The 18,177-nt window shown below is 40.6% G+C and overlaps 1 protein-coding gene and 1 non-coding gene across 9 annotated transcripts in view; one reads left to right on the top strand and one right to left on the bottom strand.

Annotated features, from left to right (window-relative positions):
- Window positions 1–18,120, bottom strand: part of NUMA1 (nuclear mitotic apparatus protein 1) — a 74,160-nt gene extending 56,040 nt beyond the window's left edge. For 3 of the 8 annotated variants that reach the window (XM_060105551.1, XM_060105549.1, XM_060105556.1), the window contains exon 1: window positions 17,886–18,120. The gene's annotated coding sequence lies outside the window, so the exon portion shown is untranslated. Of the gene's footprint in view, window positions 1–8,217; window positions 8,283–17,885 lie in introns of all 8 variants that reach the window. The other 5 variants (XM_060105559.1, XM_060105557.1, XM_060105558.1 and 2 more) reach the window with 3 other exon arrangements.
- Window positions 15,928–16,001, top strand: TRNAG-GCC (transfer RNA glycine (anticodon GCC)). Its single transcript has one exon. It is a non-coding gene; the product is annotated as a tRNA-Gly (tRNA).
- Window positions 18,121–18,177: the final 57 nt, after the last annotated feature.

The following is an 18,177-nucleotide window of genomic DNA, read 5'->3' as shown; positions in this document are numbered from 1 at the left end:
TTCCATTCACAGCAATAAAAGTTTAGAAAATTATCTGAAATATAAACAAAGATATATATGTATTAATATAATTATTTATCATTATGAAGAACTGGAGAAAAACTAAGTATCTAACAATAGCTCAAGTAAATTATGATATATCCATATGATGAAGCCTTATGCAGTCATTAAAAATATTCTAAATAATTTTAATGACATGGGGAAATGTTGAATTTTAAAAGCACGATATATAGTGTTAGTGTGGTATGACCGTTTATTTTTTAAACTACATATACAAGTGTGTATGTGATACATACACACACATATGCACAATTGTGAGTGTGAATATGCATGTTATATTTATAAGGAAATATATCAAATAATGTTTATTTGTGAGTTGTGGAATTATGGGTATTCTTACTTCCTCCCTTAAAAACCTTACTTTTCATGTTTTCTAAACTGTACCATGAAGTACAATCAGGAAAAAAAATTTTAATTTCACATCATTTGACCCAGTAATTCATTTGCAGAGATGTATCATAAGAAAATAATGAAAAATACTGATCAAAACTTATGCATAATAATGTTCATGCAAAGATACACCAGAAATTACTAACAAATTATAAATTAATAAAAACTATTAATAAGTAATTGTTACCTCTGCAGAGTAGGATTAGGATAAAGGGTGACGTGCAAGGGACTTACTTATTATATATATTACTTGTATAATTTGTATCTAAGTATTAGAGTATTGTTTAAAATAGAAAAAACTGAAAGCACTATAAAAATCCTGTATGATAGACTATTATGCAGCCATTAGAAATATCGCGAATTCCCTGGTGGTCCAGTGATTAGGACTCTGAGCTTCCACTGCAGGGGGCCCAGGTTCGATCCCTAGTCAGGGAACTAAGATGCCACAAGACGAGAGGCACAACCAAAAAAAAAAAAAAGGAATATTTGTAAAGAGCTTCAGCAACATTATAAACATATATGAATCTATATAATGAAAACAATGGGAAATGGGAAAAAAGCAGAAGACAAAATTGTAGGTAATATATGATCTGGACTATGCCACACAGAAATATGCATAGGTACAAAATATTGTTCAAAAAAATGTTTTTGGTTTCCACTGTATATTTAAAAGGATTAGCAGTTGTAAGCAACGCACTAAACAAGACTGTAGGATGTATATGCCTAAGAAAATCTCTATCTTTGGGGAGTGGCGAAAGCTCAGTCTAAAGGGACACTGCTGACTATTTCCTGCCTTCTTGTGTTTGGAGGTGCTTTAGAAAATATAACTAAGGGATCAAGTACATAAACATTAGATGGCTGACAAACTTTATACTTTAAGAACCAAGACCACCACCTTCTCAACCCTGAAATCTAAGACCTTACACTTGAAAAACACTCCAAAACACTCAAGAGCTAACTCCATGAAGAATAAAATCCAAATCCCTTAGCATGACACTTAAAAGTTCTTTAAGATCCAACCATCAAACATCTTTTCCAGCCTCATCTCCAGCTCATTCCTCTAAAATATCTTCTATCTCAGGAACACTTTTCCCAGACATGCCAGGCATTTTCCAGGCTCTGTGCCTTTGCCCATGCCGTGACCTCCTCCGTAATGCCCTTTCTAAAAAATGAAAAAAGTAAAAAACGTTTTTTAAAAAAGGGAATTCCCTGGTGGTCCAGTGGTTGGGACTCCGTGCTCTCACTGCCAACGGCCCGGGTTTGAGCCCTGGTGGGCGAACTAGGATCCCACAAGCCACGTGGCACGGTCAAAAAAAAAAAAAAAAAACCCAAAACGTCCTTTCTTCTGAACTTAAGGAATTCTAATTCACCCTTTACAACCTAGCTCAAATGCTTTCTCCCTTCCGAAGCTCTCCTTGTACCCCCAATTCAGAAATAATTGTTGTTTCCTCTATATGCTCCATATTGCTTGTTCCTCTACACACTTTACTTCATTCCTCCTTGGGTCAACGTTAGCTGCATATGTATTTCACTTGACTAATAAGCTCCTGAAGAGCAGAAACCATCTTATTCACCTATCAGCTCCGTTCCAACACAATGCTTGCACACCGCAGGTGCTAAATAATGCTGCCCAACTGAATGACAGCCAACTGGTCCTAATCTAGAGAAGTCTTTCAGTGAGGCAGCCAGCGAAGCCAAACTGTCAAAGAGGACAATCCCTCTACTTTAAAGCCACATACCTAGCAAGAGTGACCAGCAGAAAATGTCACGGGCCTGCCACTTTAAGGAGACTGGCAAGCTGACTGTGTTTACACAATCCTAATTAAAACTAAAGGGCACTGAGGGAAAGAAGAGAAATAGGGAGATTAAGAGGTGTGGATTCTACAGATCACCTCTTCCTCTGTTTAGAGCCCAAATCTCCCAGCCTAGTACATAGCGAGCTTACCAAGCAGCCTATTCTCTCCTTGCTGTCACTGTAGGATCTAAGTATTGAAAAGCAACTGATTAGGTCTCTCCAGCAACTGGCTCTGCTCTTAGGCATTTAATTTCTATTGTGGTTACATGGGGCTTTTTCTCTAAATGAATCCCACACTGCTCCAATCATTAAGAGGATCTCTTTAAAGAGAGGCTTGAAATTAACAACAGCAGGGAACAAAGTCTCTAACCCTTCTAAATCACAATATCCACACTGTCCATTTTGATGAAATTCACCCCCACCTCCTTCAAACAATAGGTCCTACCAGGGTATGACTACTTCTCTCAAGACCAGCATGTCCTGTGATTGTTCTTCAGGAGAAAGCTCCCAGTGCCTGCTTCTCATTAAATAGCTGCTTCACATTTGATCACTCAGCTGTGACTGTGAGTAGAGAGTATAGTCACTATAATTTAAGGACTAAAAAGGAATTCCACTCCTACCCCCCTAGTCTAATAGTCAAGCAGCTTAGAACAAACAGATAGTTCCCTACCTCAAACCTCCTTTGGCCTACCTGTTTTCAGATCTAGAACTCTTAGTATCTAACTCTTTCAATGAAGAAAAATGAAGAAAACATGGCCGTGAGAAAGAGAATCACAAAGTGACTTAGTGACAGAACCTTTTGATTAGGATGCTTAGCACCTTATTTTCTTGACTAGTTATCAACAAGACACCATTTCCAGGAACAGAGTCCAGGATACTACAGACAGCCTAACTGAAATGCGTTCAAGAGAGCCCCTCTGCTTTGACACCCACCCATCCCCTCCCTTCCTCAAACTCAAACTGCTGAGGAAAACAAATAAACAAACAACAACAGACAACAAAGTAAGCTGATACATCATTTCTCCTACAAAAGACTGGAGCTACCAAATCGCCTGCTTCAGCCACGCCACCTGGGAATCATCCTGATGGACTATGGTGTGCTGGTGAGCAGTGGCTGCTGCAGCCTGAGGAACTTGTGGTTGTTGAGTCTTCTGGAGCCGGGACGGCAGTGGCTCCTCAGCTACAATGTCCCATAGCAACATGTTCCAACCCTTTTTGACCCTCAGCACATTTGTGATTTGGGAGGACTACCACGAGAAAGGCTAATTTTCTCCGCCCACTACCTTGTCCCTTTGACCTAGAAGCAGGCATACGCACAGGGAGTATAAAGGAAGTGACACCCTTTTAAACAAACATTTCCAGTCTTGTTGAATCAAGTGAAAACTGTAATCAAAATAGTCTCCTAAGATTTACAAAACACTCCTTTGGGAACTGCCTTTAAAGTCTACTCCATGCGAGACACACACAAAAATTAAATCTTATTATTTTACAGTCACACCTCATTCTTCACCAAAAAAGATACTGCCTTGCTTGTCTTTGGCTCACAGTATCTTCTAGCTGTTTCCAAAAACTGAATCTACCAAGCAAGAGTGAAGATTTGCTACCTCTGAGAATATTCAAAAGATTGGCTTAGAGGCCAAAAATGTTTTGAGCACTGGCAACATCACCCAAATAAACGTAAAGGCTGAGAACACAATTACTTTGAGGGGGACAAACTTACAAATACTCTAATTGTCCCAAAATTACAATAGGGGACAAGGTATAGCCAATATATGGTCACGTGTGTTAAAGATAAACTATTATACTAATTTACAGTCACACATTACATAATCATAAATTTTGGCTCTGGAAGAAATCTTCTAGATCATATAATCTAAACTGCTCATTTTTACATATAAGAAAACTATAGTCCACTGGGGTTAGGCAGTTTGTCCCTGGTCACACAGCTGGTTAGCAGTAATCAGGACTAGAAACCTAGTCACCCTGACTCCCAGCATAAGTGCACCTCCCCCTTCCTGTTCCTCCCTGCTGTCTTTCAAAGGGGAGATAACTCAGGACACTAAAGCACAGCAAGAATGGTTTTGAAACCCAGTTGCTGAGAAATGATAGCTTAAAACCAGTATTTCTCTGCAGTGGCTCCTATGAGTATGAGCCATCTTTTAGTGCCTGGTTCACAATAGTTCTGGGTAATCTACCTCAAAACAGGGGTCAGTGAAACCCCCTAGACTCTCCTCCCACAGCTAGAAGAATATGTTTATTAAACATCTCTGCCCATCTCCTGCAGTAACTTGTTTACTTCAAGTAATTGAAAGAAGGTTACTTAGAAGAACCTGGATCAAGGAAAAAGAAAGCAGTAGAGATCCTGTTCAGGAAAAAGCTGACCTATGAAAAAGGAGAGAGAGGGCAGGAACCATCTTGACTTACCTGCTGGTGAACAGCTTTCTCAGGTTCGGACAAAGTGATTCCTGGCAATCTGGCTTATAATTAGCCTCCACCCAAGGAAGGGGCAAAGGGACAGGAATGCTGTTCGTTCCCCCATCCCGCCGACTGTTGGTCAGCTCAGCCTCACATCATCCTGGGCAGCCCCAGCATTCTGTAGATCAGACAGCCACCGGAAGGGAAGCCACGCAGCCTAGTTCAATGTGGGTGGGTCAGTGGCAGAGCAGGAAGAGTCACTGGGGCAGAAAGTCTGGCCCCCTGTGGCAAGACAGCCAAACCACACCCCAACGTGGTCAGCACTGGGAAGGCCCTGCCATACTAGGGATCCAGTCTCTAAAGCAGGAAAGGTCCTTCCTCAGGAGGCTCCATACCACTCACATTTCCAAGTGTGTCCCTCCTGCTCAAAAACCTTCCATGGTTTTCTCCCTAAAGCACCATATCTAAATCCCTTGTCTTAACTTTCCAAGCCCTCCATTATATAGCCTCAAGTCATTTATTCAACCTTATTTCCCACTGTTCCACAGTGTACACTCTTAACTAATCAAGCCAGTCTTCCCATTTCTCTCTGCATGAGCCAAGTCCTTTCTCATTTCCATGCCTTCAGTTATCCAGCAGTGGTAAATTCAAGCCCCTTCAGGGGTTAGGCAGGTAATAGAAATGAATGTTCCAGTGTGGTGCATGGAAAAACTAGGAAGTGTTGCCCCCACCTAAAGGCATTCAAATGTTTTAATTCAAGTATTTATGCAATATTTCACTCTGAGCATCACAATAACATTTTAAAGAGTTACCAATACTCTTTCTAGCTTGCACATAAGGAAACTTCCCTAAGGTTAGGCAGCTGTCAAAATGCTGAGCACAGTCTCTAGGCCTGTCTGAAACCAAAGCAAGAGCTCTAAACTATTAGGCTTCCCAGTAGTACAAACACCATGAAAGATACAGAGCTCTAAACTCTGAAGAGGGAATTCACTTTTCATGATATATAACCTTAGTAGTGGGATGAGAAGTCCAAATAGCAGCTTGTCTAACCATACTCCAACTGCCTCAAATTCTATCCATCTTCCAAATCCCACCTTCCTACTAAAGTCTCTCCTAGTACCTCCAGGTCCTACTGAATTCCCTCTTCTCTCAATTCTGATGGGGCTTACAGATTAGACAACATAAATGAGTGCTAAATTATGTACTGTCATGCAAAACTGAATACTGTTTCCATGTGTTTTCTAGCTTCACTATCAAACTACTGTATTAACCTATCTAGTTCTACCAAAAATGTTTAACCTGTATCCAGTCAAGAGGAAATAGTCATACAAATCCAAATTAAGAGACATTCTGCAAAAAACTAACTTGAACTCTAAAGAATGTCAATGCTGTGACAGACGAAAAGTCATTCAAGATTATTAAGGGATTTAAAAACTGTTCAAAGTTAAAGCAGAATAAAGGCGTCACAAAGTCGTGACAACTAACGCATGCATGATCCTTCAATGGATCCTGAACTGACAAAAAGTCTATGAAAGACATCATTGGAAAAATTAGAGCAATCTGAACAAGTATTGTATACCGGATGTATTGAATTTCTGAGTGTAATTTTATTGTGGTTATGATAGGAAGATACTCTTATTTTTTTAGGAAATACTTGTGGAAATATTTAGGGATGAAGTAACATGATGTTTACATCTAACAGTCAAAAGTTTCAGAAAATGAAGGATAGAGACCAAAAATAGCAAACTGTTAACAATTAGTGAATCTAGGTGAAGAATATACAAGCATTTGTTACATTATTCTTGTAAAGTATCTGTAGGTTTGAACAGCTGGGGAGTAGGGAAATCCTGTATTATAAATACACTTGTTAAATATTCAGCTCTATGAGAGGTGTAAAAGGCACTCATTATGATTTGCTCACTGCCTAAGGAAACTGGGCTTTGGGGGTCAGCAACCACACAGAGTCCACTTTGCAGTAGTTCATGAGGGGTAGAGTGGCAAACTCTAAGGGAACAAGAGGTTTCCCTCAAACTCACATCGTCACGCCACAGGAGAGACAGAAAAGTAGGCAGTCAAAGCTATTGTTACCTCATCCCTCACTGAGACCATCCAGAAGTCAGGCACTTGACAAATGCTCCCTTACAGGGCAGAATGCAGTTGCTACCCACACACAGGACCAAGACCTCAGGTCACACTGTATTCACCTTGCCACAGGGTACCAAAAACTTGACAGCCTGCAAAGCAAGTGTCTCTGGCCAGTCACAGGAAGGCACCCAGGTGGTCAAATAAATAAGCCCAAAATACATACACAGTCTTCACTCCTCACCAGACAAACCAGTCCTGAGCTGCAATAAGGCAGAAGAAATATGCAAGGCTGAATCACTGGCATTTCCTGCACTGCTTCAAAGAAACTGGCCCTTAAAGAGGACAGAAAGGACAGCTGACACAGCTGCCAAGAGAGGCCTCAACCCAGAAGCATGCTGTGCAATATGCACTCTCTCCCTTCTACAGCCACCAGATCATTCTACTTCTGCCAAGTGGTCCCTTATTAGGGTGACTGACTGCCCAAAGGCCAATCCTTAGCCTTGACTCTCTCCTCCCCTCATTGACAGCCAAGATTCTGCCCTTTCCAGACAGCTCCCCCCGCCAATTTAGCAGAAAGAATAGTCAAAACTATTCCCCCCAAACCTCCATCAACTGAAGTAAGATTTCCAGAGGTGTAACATTCAGCTTTCTTCTCAAACCTACCATGTTTAGCATTTTTACCAAAGACAGAATGAAAACATGTAAGGTCTGCTTGTTAAACTTTGGAATTATATAAACTGTGAAGAAAAGAAAATACAATGTTTTTAGATTTGATCCGGCAAAAAGATCTTAACAGGTTCCATGATACCAAAAAGAGCCAATATATAATTTAACAGGACTACACATAAAGCCCTGCATTTAGAATAAAAGAAATCAACCAAACTCACATGGGATGGTAAAGACCTGGTACAACAGTTCATATTAAAAAGGTTGCCTTTGGGGGGAAAAAAAGGCTGCCTATGGTGGGAAGTGGAGGACAGGCTGTTACTCCATACACTCCCCTGGGAATCATTAATCTGACAGACCTACCCAAAACATCACTGTGGCTCAGGTCATGTTAGTAGAAGACGAATCTGTGCCCCACCTCTGAAAAGCAAAGTCAGAGCACGTACGAGAAAGAATGACAACCACCGTGGTGAAGGGTCTGAAAGTCACGTCATGGCAAATGTGAGGAGAGAACTACGGATGTTATGCCAGGGAAAACATGAAAACATTTTTCAAACATATGCATGCTTGTCATGTAGACAAGGAGAAAGACTTACATGTCCCCTTGCAAGAAGCCAAAAACAGAACTAGTGAGTAGAAGTTACAGCAGGATAGATTTTGGTTTGATGTAGGGAAGAACTTTCAGCACAATAAAGAAGAATGTGCATTATGGAACCCAGAATGCTTGGATTAGAACACCAACTCTACCACTTACAAACTGTATGGTTTGGGGTAGATTAATTTATAGTAGTAATAATAGTACTTACCTCATAGAACTTTGGGAAGCAGTTCATGTAAAGTGCTTAGAACAGTGCCTGGCTCACGGTATATGCTGGAAAAAAAAGAAAGTCATCTATCGCTATTACTAACTGTTGATATAATGGACCAGATGACCCGAAAATCTTCCTACTAAATATGCCTGGAAATGCTTAGAAAAATATAATAAAAATCCTTTTAGACTTGCTAGTTAAGTTATTTTCTCTCAGCTCCACACCTACCCTGTTATGCTCTGCTCTGTGATGCTGGGGCTCGGACTCCACCAATACTATCTCACCTTTGTCAGCGGGCTCCCAGTTAGGTTCTGTCTACAGGGGGTGCTAAAGGGAAAATGGAAGGCAGGAAGAGGCTGCAAGGGACTTCCTTCTTCCTGTGGCTCGCTGTTTCTTGACAACAGCAGTTCATTCTTCCCTGCTTCTTTCTAAACTCCCTCTCAGAGGCACCAGCACCAGCAGGGCAGGGCTCAACCAAACCTGGCTCCTCCAGGCCCCTCCTGTGAGCTCCTGAGAAACCAGCAACACCCTCTCCTCAGAGAATCAGGGTGCATGCAGTTCCATCGGATCCCTCCAGAATTCTAGGTTCTGACAACCCCTACCTTCTTCCCTTTGTTTTTCAGTCTTGGATGAGGCAGCTGCTTAATGCAGTTATTATATCAAAGTTACTTTAAGACTCCCTTTTTGCTCTTTCAGCCCTCCAACAAGGGTTTAAACTAAGCACCTTTACTGAATTCACTCTATTAAAATATCTGTGTGTGGTTTCTATTTTCCTTATAGGATCCTAACTTACACTAGATAAACTGAACTCACAAGAAAGTAGGAGAAATCCCAGGAAACAGAAACAAAGAAGCTGAAAATTGGATTAGTGAGGCATAGCTGTCCCAGCAATGTAAGGAATTCGTAACCTCCTCATAGTCTAGGAGATCTTGAGCCCGTAAAAAACAACTGAGATCTCTGTATAAAGGCTGGGATCCTCAGTAAAAAAGACAGACTAGGAAAAAAAAAAAAAATCTGTCCACAGGGAAATAAAGGAGGTTGCCTTGCTCACCTAGTAAAGTGGGAGGAAAAAAACTTTCTAGGAATTAATAACCATAGGTGCACACAAGAGGTGGATTTGGAGTTAAAAATTTATACTAAGTCTGTGGCCTGGAAATCTACAAGTACAGAAAAATTACAGACATTTTACTCCCAGGTTGGGAACAGCCTTTAGTTCCCAGCAGGAGCAAATACAAAGTTGCTGCAGGAGATACACAAATGGCCAAAAGATGTTCAACATCATCAGGAAAATGTAAATTAAAACCACAATAACACTACACCTCCATGAGAACGGCTAAAATTAAAAAGACTGACAATACCAAGTGTTGGTAAGAATATAAAGAAACTAGAGCTCTCAGACACTGCAATGGGAACATAAAACAGTACAGCCACTTTGGAAAACTGGTAATTTCTTAAAAATTTAAAGATAACTTGCCATATGACCCAGCCATTTCACTCCAAAGAGTCAAGAAAATACATGTCCACTCAAAGATTTGTACATGAATGCTCACAACAATTTTATCACAACAACCAAAAACTGGAAACAACCCAAATGTCCATCAACAGTAAATGATAAACAAAACTGTATGATATAGTCATATAAGAGAATACTACTTAGGAACAGAAAGTAACAAATTACTGATATATGTACTAAATAGATAAATTTCAAATGCATTACACTGCCTGAAAGAAAGCAGACACAAAGGTACACTCTGTGTAATTTGACTTAGATAAAATTCTAGAAAATACAAATTAATCTATAGTGGCTCCTGGGGCCAAGGTAAAGGGAAAGATGAACTGTAAAGAGGCATAAGGAAACTTTTGGGAGTGATGGGAATGCTCTGTATCTTGATTGGGGCAGCTTTTTATAAATGCATAAATCTGTAAAAATACTTTTTACTTTAAATAAAGTGTATTATACATGCATAAATTATAATTAAGCAAAGCTGATAAAAATTAAAAAGCTGTTCTTGAGAGAACTGACCTCAACTCAAGCTACATAAGGCTATCATAGATGATACTCCTTTGAATATGAGCTCACAATCCAAAATTATAAAATACTTGAGGAAACAATCCATCATGACAAAGAGTCATTAAAACAAACGACAGGATTATACTTGAAAGGCTTCAGAAAATTGAACAAACACATTAAGTTAAATTTATTTAAAATTAATATAGATGAATTGAAAACACAAGACAAAAACAAGATACCATGAAAAACAAAGAGGCAGATTTGAAAATGAACCAAAGAGTACTTGAGGAAATGAAAAACTTAGCTAATGAAAATAAGAATTCAAAAAGTAAATTAGGGGCTTCCCTGGTGGCACAGTGGTTAAGAATCTGCCTGCCAATGCAGGGGACACGGGTTTGATCCCTGGTCCGGGAAGATCCACATGCCACGGAGCAACTAAGCCCACGTGCCACAACTACTGAGCCTGCACTCTAGAGCCCACAAGCCACAACTACCGAAGTCTGTGTGCCTAGAGCCCATGCTCCAAAATAAGAGAAGCCACCGCAACGAGAAGCCTGCGCAACTCAACAAAGAGTAGCCCCCACTTGCCGCAACTAGAGAAAGCCCACGTGCAGCAACGCAGCCAAAAATAAATAAATAAATATTTAAATTTATATATTAAAAAAATAAATTAGTTCTAGCTTAAGAGTAATTAGTATGCTAAGAGATAGATTTAAGGAAATTACCTAGAGGTACCACAGAAAGATAGAGACAGAAATCATGAAGAAAAGAATAAGAGATGTGGAGGACAGAATTAACAATAGAAGGTTCAAGGTAAGTTAAATATGAGATCAGAGAGAGGCACTATTTAAAGAGGTATATGCCAATAAAATGGACAACCTAAGAGAAATGGACAAATTCTTAGAAATGTACAAACTCCCAGGACTGAATAAGGAAGAAATAGAAAATATAAATAGACCAATTCCCAGTAATAAAATTGAATCAGCAATTTTAAAAAACTGCCAATATAACTGAAGGACCAGACGACTTCACAGGTGAATTCTACCAAACATTTAAAAAAGAGTTAACACCTATTCTTCTCAAACTTTTCCAAAATAATTACAGAGAAAGGAATGCTTCCAAACATTTTCAAGGCCAGCATCACCACAACACCAAAACCAGACAAAGGTATCACAAAGAAAGAAAATTACAGGCCAATATCACTTTATAGCTGTGAAAATCCTCAACAAAATATTAGCAAACCAAATTCAACAACACATTAAAAGGATTGTGCACGATGATCAAGTGGTATTTATCCCAGGGATGCAAAGATGGTTCAATATCCACAAATCAATCAGTGTGATACACCACATTAACAAACTGAAGAATAAAAATCATCTAAATGAATGCAGAAAACACTTCTGACAAAATTCAACATCCATTTATGATTTTAAAAAAACTATCATCAAAGTGGGTCTAGATGGGACTTCCCTGGTGGCGCAGTGGTTAAGAATCCGTCTGCCAATGAAGGGGACATAGGTTCAATCCCTGGTCCAGGAATATCCCACGTGCCACGGAGCAACTAAGCCCGTGTGCCACAACTACTGAGCCTGTGCTCTAGAGTCCGTGAGCCACAACTACTGAGCCTGCATGCCACAACTACTGAAGCTCACGCACCTAGAGCCCAAGAGAAGCAACAAGAGAAGCCACCGAAATGAGAAGCCTGTGCAACGCAACGAAGAGTAGCCCCTGCTCACCACAACTAGAAAATGCATGCATAGCAACAAAGATCCAATGCAGCCAAAAATAAATAAATGTTTTTTAAATGACCAAAAAAAAGGTGGGTCTAGAGGGAACATCTCAACAAAATAAAGACCATGTATGACAAGCCCACAGCTAACATCATACTCAACAGTAAAAAGCTGAAGGCATTTCCTCTAAGATCAGGAACAAGACAGGATGCCCACTCTCGCCACTTTTAGTCAACCTAGTATTGGAAGTCCTAGCCACAGCAATCAGGCAAGAAAAAGAAATAAAAAGAATCCAAATTGGGAAGGAAGAAGTAAAACTGTCACTGTTTGCAGATGACATGATACTACAGAAAATTCTAAAGGGATCACCAAAAAAAAATTAGAACTCATCAATGAATTCAGTAAAGTTGCAGAATACAAAATTAATATACAGAAATCTGTTGTGTTTCTATACACTAACAAAGAATTATCAGAAAGAGAAATTAAGAAAGCAATTTTATTTACAATTGTATCAAAAGGAATAAAATATCTAGTAATAAATCTAACTGAGGTAAAAGGCCTGTACTAAGAAAAAGACAAGACACTGATGAAAGAACTTAAAGATGATACTAACAAATGGAAAGATACACCATGCTAATGGATTGGAAGAATTAATACAGTTAAGTCCCCTACATACGAACAAGTTCCCTTCCAAGAGTGTAAGTCCAATTTGTTCTTAAGTCCAACAAAGTTAGCCTAGATGGCCAACTAACACAATCGGCTACATAGTACTGTACTATAATAGGTTTATAATACTTTTCACACAAATAATACATAAAAAACAAACACAAAAATAAAATTTTAATCTTACAGTACAGTACCTTGAAATGTACAGTAGTACCAGCTACATCACTGCTGCTTTTATGCTTGCTTCTGGACATCTTGGGCTTGAAATAAAGATACTGTACTACTGTACTGTACAGAGTACTGTACAGAAAAGTACACAAAAGCAGAACCACTTGTAGAGGATGCATGCACGTGACAATGTATGCCAGACACGTGAACTACCTTATGTGATTGGACATTTGAATACATGTTCGCATCTTTGAAAGTTCGCAACTTGAAGGTTCGTACGTAGAGGACGTACTGTATTGTTAAAATGACCATTCTAGCCTAAGGCATTCTACAAATTCGGTGCAATCCCTATCAAAATACCAAGGGAATTTTTCACAGAACTAGGACAAATAATTCTAAAGTTTGTATGGAAACACAAAAGACCCTGAATAGCCAAAACAACCCTGAAGAACAAAACTGAAGGTATCATGCTCCCTGATTTCAAACTATACTACAATACTATAGTAACCAAAACAGTACACCAAAACAGACACACAGGGGCTTCCCTGGTGGCGCAGTGGGTAAGAATCCGTCTGCTAATGCAGTGGACATGGGTTCGAGCCCTGGTCCAGGAAGATCCCACATGCCGCGGAGCAACTAAGCCCGTGTGCCACAACTACTGAGCCTGTGCTCTAGAGCCCATGTGCCACAACTACTGAGCCCACACACCACAACTACTGAAGCCCACGTGCCTAGAGCCCGTGCTCCGAAACAAAGAGAAGCCTCCGCAATGAGAAGCCCATGTACCGCAACAAAGACCCAATGCAGACAAAAATTAATTAAATAAATTAATTTTTAAAAAAAGACACACAGATCAACGGAACAGAATAGAGAATGCAGAAATGAACACACACTTACATGATCAATCAATCTACAACAAAGGAGATGAGACTATACAATGAGTAAAAGTCTTTTCAATAAATAGTATTGGGGGCCTTCCCTGGTGGCGCAGTGGTTGAGAGTCCGCCTGCCGATGCAGGGGACATGGGTTCGTGCCCCGGTCCGGGAAGATCCCACATGCTGCGCAGCGGCTGGGTCCGTGAGCCATGGCCACTGAGCCTGTGCGTCCAGAGCCTGTGCTCCGCAACGGGAGAGGCCACAACAGTGAGAAGCCCACGTACCACAAAATAAATAAATAAATAAATAAATAAATAAATAAATAGTATTGGGAAAACTGTACAGTTAAATGCAAAAGATTCAAACTGGACTACTTTCTCCTTTCTCACACCATATACAAAAACAAATTCCAAATGAATGAAGACTTAAATGTAAGACCTGAAACCATAAACCTCCTAGAAGAAAACTCAAGCAGTGTGCTCTTTGACAGCAGTCTTAGCAGTATTTTTTTGGATATGTCTCTTCAGGCAAGGGAAACAAATGGAACTACATCAAACTAGAGAGCTTTTGTATAGCAATGGAAACTAGCAACAAAAAAGTGAAAAGAAGACCAGAACATGGTATGGGAGAAGATAGTCACAAACAATATATCTGACAAAGGGTTAATATCCAAAATATACAAAGAACTCATATAACTCAACATTAAAAAAAAAACAAATTAAAAAATGGGCAGAGGATCTGAACTTTTTTTTCAAAGAAGACAAACAGATGGCCAATGGGCACATGAAAAGATGCTCAACATCACTAATCATCAGGGAAATGCAAATTAAAACCACTAAAAGATATCACCTCATACCTGTTAGAATGGCTATTATCAAAAAGACAACAAACAACAAGTCCTGGGGAGGAGGTGGAGAAAAGGGAACCCTCAGGCACTGTTGGCAGAATGTAAATTGGTGCAGCCACTATGGAAAATAGTATGGAAGTTCCTCAAAAAATTAAAACAGAACTACTATATGACCCAGCAATTCCACTCCTGGGTGTTTATCCAAAGAAAACAAAAATGGGGTGAAAAGATATATACACCCCTATGTTCATTGCAGCATTATTTATAATAGCCAAGATATGAAAGCAACCTAAATGCCCATGGATAGATGAATGGATAAAGAAGATGTGGTACATATATCTAATGGAATATTACTCAGCTGTAAAAAAGAATGAACTCTTACCATTTGCGACAACACGGATGGACCTAGAGGGTACTAGGTAAGTGAAATAAGTCAGACAGAGAGAGACAAATACTGTACAATTTCAATTATATGTGAAATCTAAAAAACATAACAAAACAGAAAGAGTCACAGAAAACAAACACGTGGTTGCTAGGGAAGCAGACTGGGGGGGATGAAAAATGGGTGAGGGAGATTAAGAGGTACAAACTTCCAGTTACAAAATAAGTGAGTCACAGGTATTAACTGCACAGTGTGAGGAATATAGTCAGTAATGTAATATTTTTGTATAGAGACAGATGGAAAAGCTTTTTTGGTTTTTTTTAATTTATTTTATTTATTTTTGGCTGCGTTGGGTCTTTGTTGCTGCGCGCGGGCTTTCTCTAGTTGCATCAAGTGGGGGCTCCTCATAGCGGTGGCTTCTCTTGTTGCGGAGCACGAGGCTCTAGGCGCGCGGGCTTCAGTAGTTGTGGCTCACGGGCCCTAGAGGGCAGGCTCAGTAGCCATGGCGCATGGGCTTAGTTGCTCTGCGGTAAGTAGGATCTTCCTGGACCAGGGCTTGAACCCGCGTCCCCTGCACTGGCAGACGGATTCTTAACCACTGCACCACCAGGGAAGCCCGGAAAAACATTTTTTTTAATAAAGAAGGGAATTTTTACAAAATTGAAAGGTATGAAATCTCAGATTGAGGCATCACTATAAGCCCCCAGTAGGATAAAATTAAATCCACACCATGTAATGAAACTGTAGAACACAAATGAGGGAAAAAAAGGATCTTAAAAACAACCAGAGAAAAAGGCAGGTTACATACAATGAAATAATAGTTCAATTGTGAGCACAGTTCTCAAGAGTAACAACAAAAAGCCAGAATTTCTGTAAAATGCCATTTTCAAAGCACTGGGAAAAAAATAATTGGAAGCCTAGTACGCAGCTAAACTATCAATCAAGACTGACAAGGAAATAACGATATTTTCCAACAGAGTATTTACCACTAACAGACCCTTACTAAGAAAACATCTGAAGGGGGAATTCCCCAGTGGTCCAGTGGTTAGGACTCTGCACTGCCACTGCAGGGAACACAGGTTCGATCCCTGGTCAGGGAACTAAGATCCCCTACGCCACTGGCATGGCCAAAAAAAACCCCAAAAACAAAAAACTGAAGGATGTATTCATCTATTTGACACAAAAAGAAGGGATAAAATGCAAGAAAGAATAATGAAAAAACAAACAGTAAATGTATATGGGTAAAATGAAACAATCAGTGACAGCACAAAACAATTATTATTTATTAGAATTGTTCTAACATTAAGATGACTACCTTTGGGAGTGGTCTCATTCTTGGGAATGCTCATTTTGAGCCTGGACAATACGTTTCGATATGTTTAATGTAAACTGGGTGGAGAGGCTGAAATAAATGACCCCCAACATACCTACTGACCATAGGGTTTTATCAATTAGACACAGCTGTCAAAACATTCCCTGATCAGCTCTGTTTATCCATCTGTGGCAGGGCTTTCCCCTATCCTAACAGTTCTAGAACTCAAATTTTAGTTCAAGGCATTCTTCCCACTCCCATATTCCATAAATTAAAAAATGAACATTCTAAATAGAAATGTTCCTTATATGAGCTTTTGGTTAAGATCTTCTAGTTTGGGGGAGTACAGTTTTGGGCTTTGGATTAGAATTCAGGCTTTACAATTAGTCATCATTTGCTTGAACTTGGGCCAAGAAGAGAATACTTTGGCAGCTTTTACTAAGAAGTATGTTCCTCTTCCTCTGAAGGAGAAAATACCACACAGGAACAGAGAGGGAGGGAACACATACATTCATTCCTGCTGGCTGAAAGATGCCTTACTTGATGTGAACATTCCCTCAAGGTTCCCATATATTCATAGCAGTAAAGATCTCCACAATGTAGAGCTCCAATTCCCTTCCCATCAAAGGTTTCTGCTCACCACACTTGACTATCCAGAACTTTAGAAACACATGACCAGGCAACATGACCAGGCAACAGACCGCAGAGAAAGGTAAGCATGCGTTAAAGTAAGTATTATCACATTTTTCGAAGGCAGTGCCCTTCCAGGCAAGAGGACATAGTAAGAGGTTCAAAAGCCACTAAATACAGATGGAAAAGCCAGGCTCCTATCCCTTTTCAGCCCAAGTAAGCTCATTCATTTCAAAGCATACGTTAATGACCATGATACATTTCACACCCTGCATAGGCATGAGGATGAAGGTACAAAACACACCGTCTCTATCTAGTAGGGGAGACAAACAAATACCAGATGAAAAGCGCTATCTCAGGGGTAAGCAAAAGAGGGCGCCCAGAAGAGGCAGCATCAACCCAGCTAGGCTCTCTTCCAACAAAAACCTTCACACAGTCACATCACTTATAGTCAAAAATATTTACTCTCCAAGATGCTTCCAAGAAACAGCTTACCTGATTTCACCCTCATAACAACCCCAGGAAAGTAGGTAAGGCAGGTAAATTCGTTGTTTACATCATAAGTGAAAAGTGAGGCTCAAAATAAATTGACTCGTTAGTCCAAGACAACCCGCACCGCCAACACAGCCCCTCCCCCCCCCACTTAAGCCTAACTCCACAAAAACCCCGGTATAGCCAACCACGCACTATCTATGCAACCTTCGCCAAGCTGAACATAAACCTCAGATGGCCCACCTGTAGTAAAGTATAATAATGCTGTTAGGAATATTAAAAAGACGATCCATATAAAGAGTGTGGCACAGTGTCTCAAACGTCGTTGGGGCTCAGAAAATGTTTATTACTACTACCACTATTGTTAACAATAATAGGCGAAGCCTTCCCACTACACGAACCCTCGGCGACAAGCCTTTCAGGAACCCGCATTACCGGCACTCGCGTCGCCCTCAGACACGATTCCATGGGCACGCCCCCAAACAGACCCTCCCCCCTAAGCACGCCCGGCACCTCCCCCTCGGACAAGGCCCTCTCCTCACAAACCTTACCCTAGATAGACTCTCCCCAGTCAGCCTCGGTTACGAAGGAGCCCTTCCGCTCACACCCGCCTCTCCAGCATCCCCTTTGGGCCCAGGCATCCCTGCGGGCGCCCAAACCACACGCCAGCAGCGGGACCGTGCCGGTTACCTGGCCCCGCTCTCCCGTTCCTACTCCGGCTTTCCCCGGATCGCGTTGGTCGCGGGCTCGCGCCACCGCCGTAAGCACACAATTAGTTCAAACTATGGCCCCGCCCCCTCGCGCCGCCCTTCAATTGGCCCCTGTCGGCTGGCGTCGCACGCA

The sequence above is a fragment of the Mesoplodon densirostris genome, chromosome 7, assembly GCF_025265405.1.
Source record: "Mesoplodon densirostris isolate mMesDen1 chromosome 7, mMesDen1 primary haplotype, whole genome shotgun sequence".
Taxonomy (NCBI): Eukaryota; Metazoa; Chordata; class Mammalia; order Artiodactyla; family Ziphiidae; genus Mesoplodon; species Mesoplodon densirostris.
The sequence above is the reverse complement of the archived record's forward strand: the minus strand, read 5'-3'. Positions and strand labels throughout refer to the sequence as shown.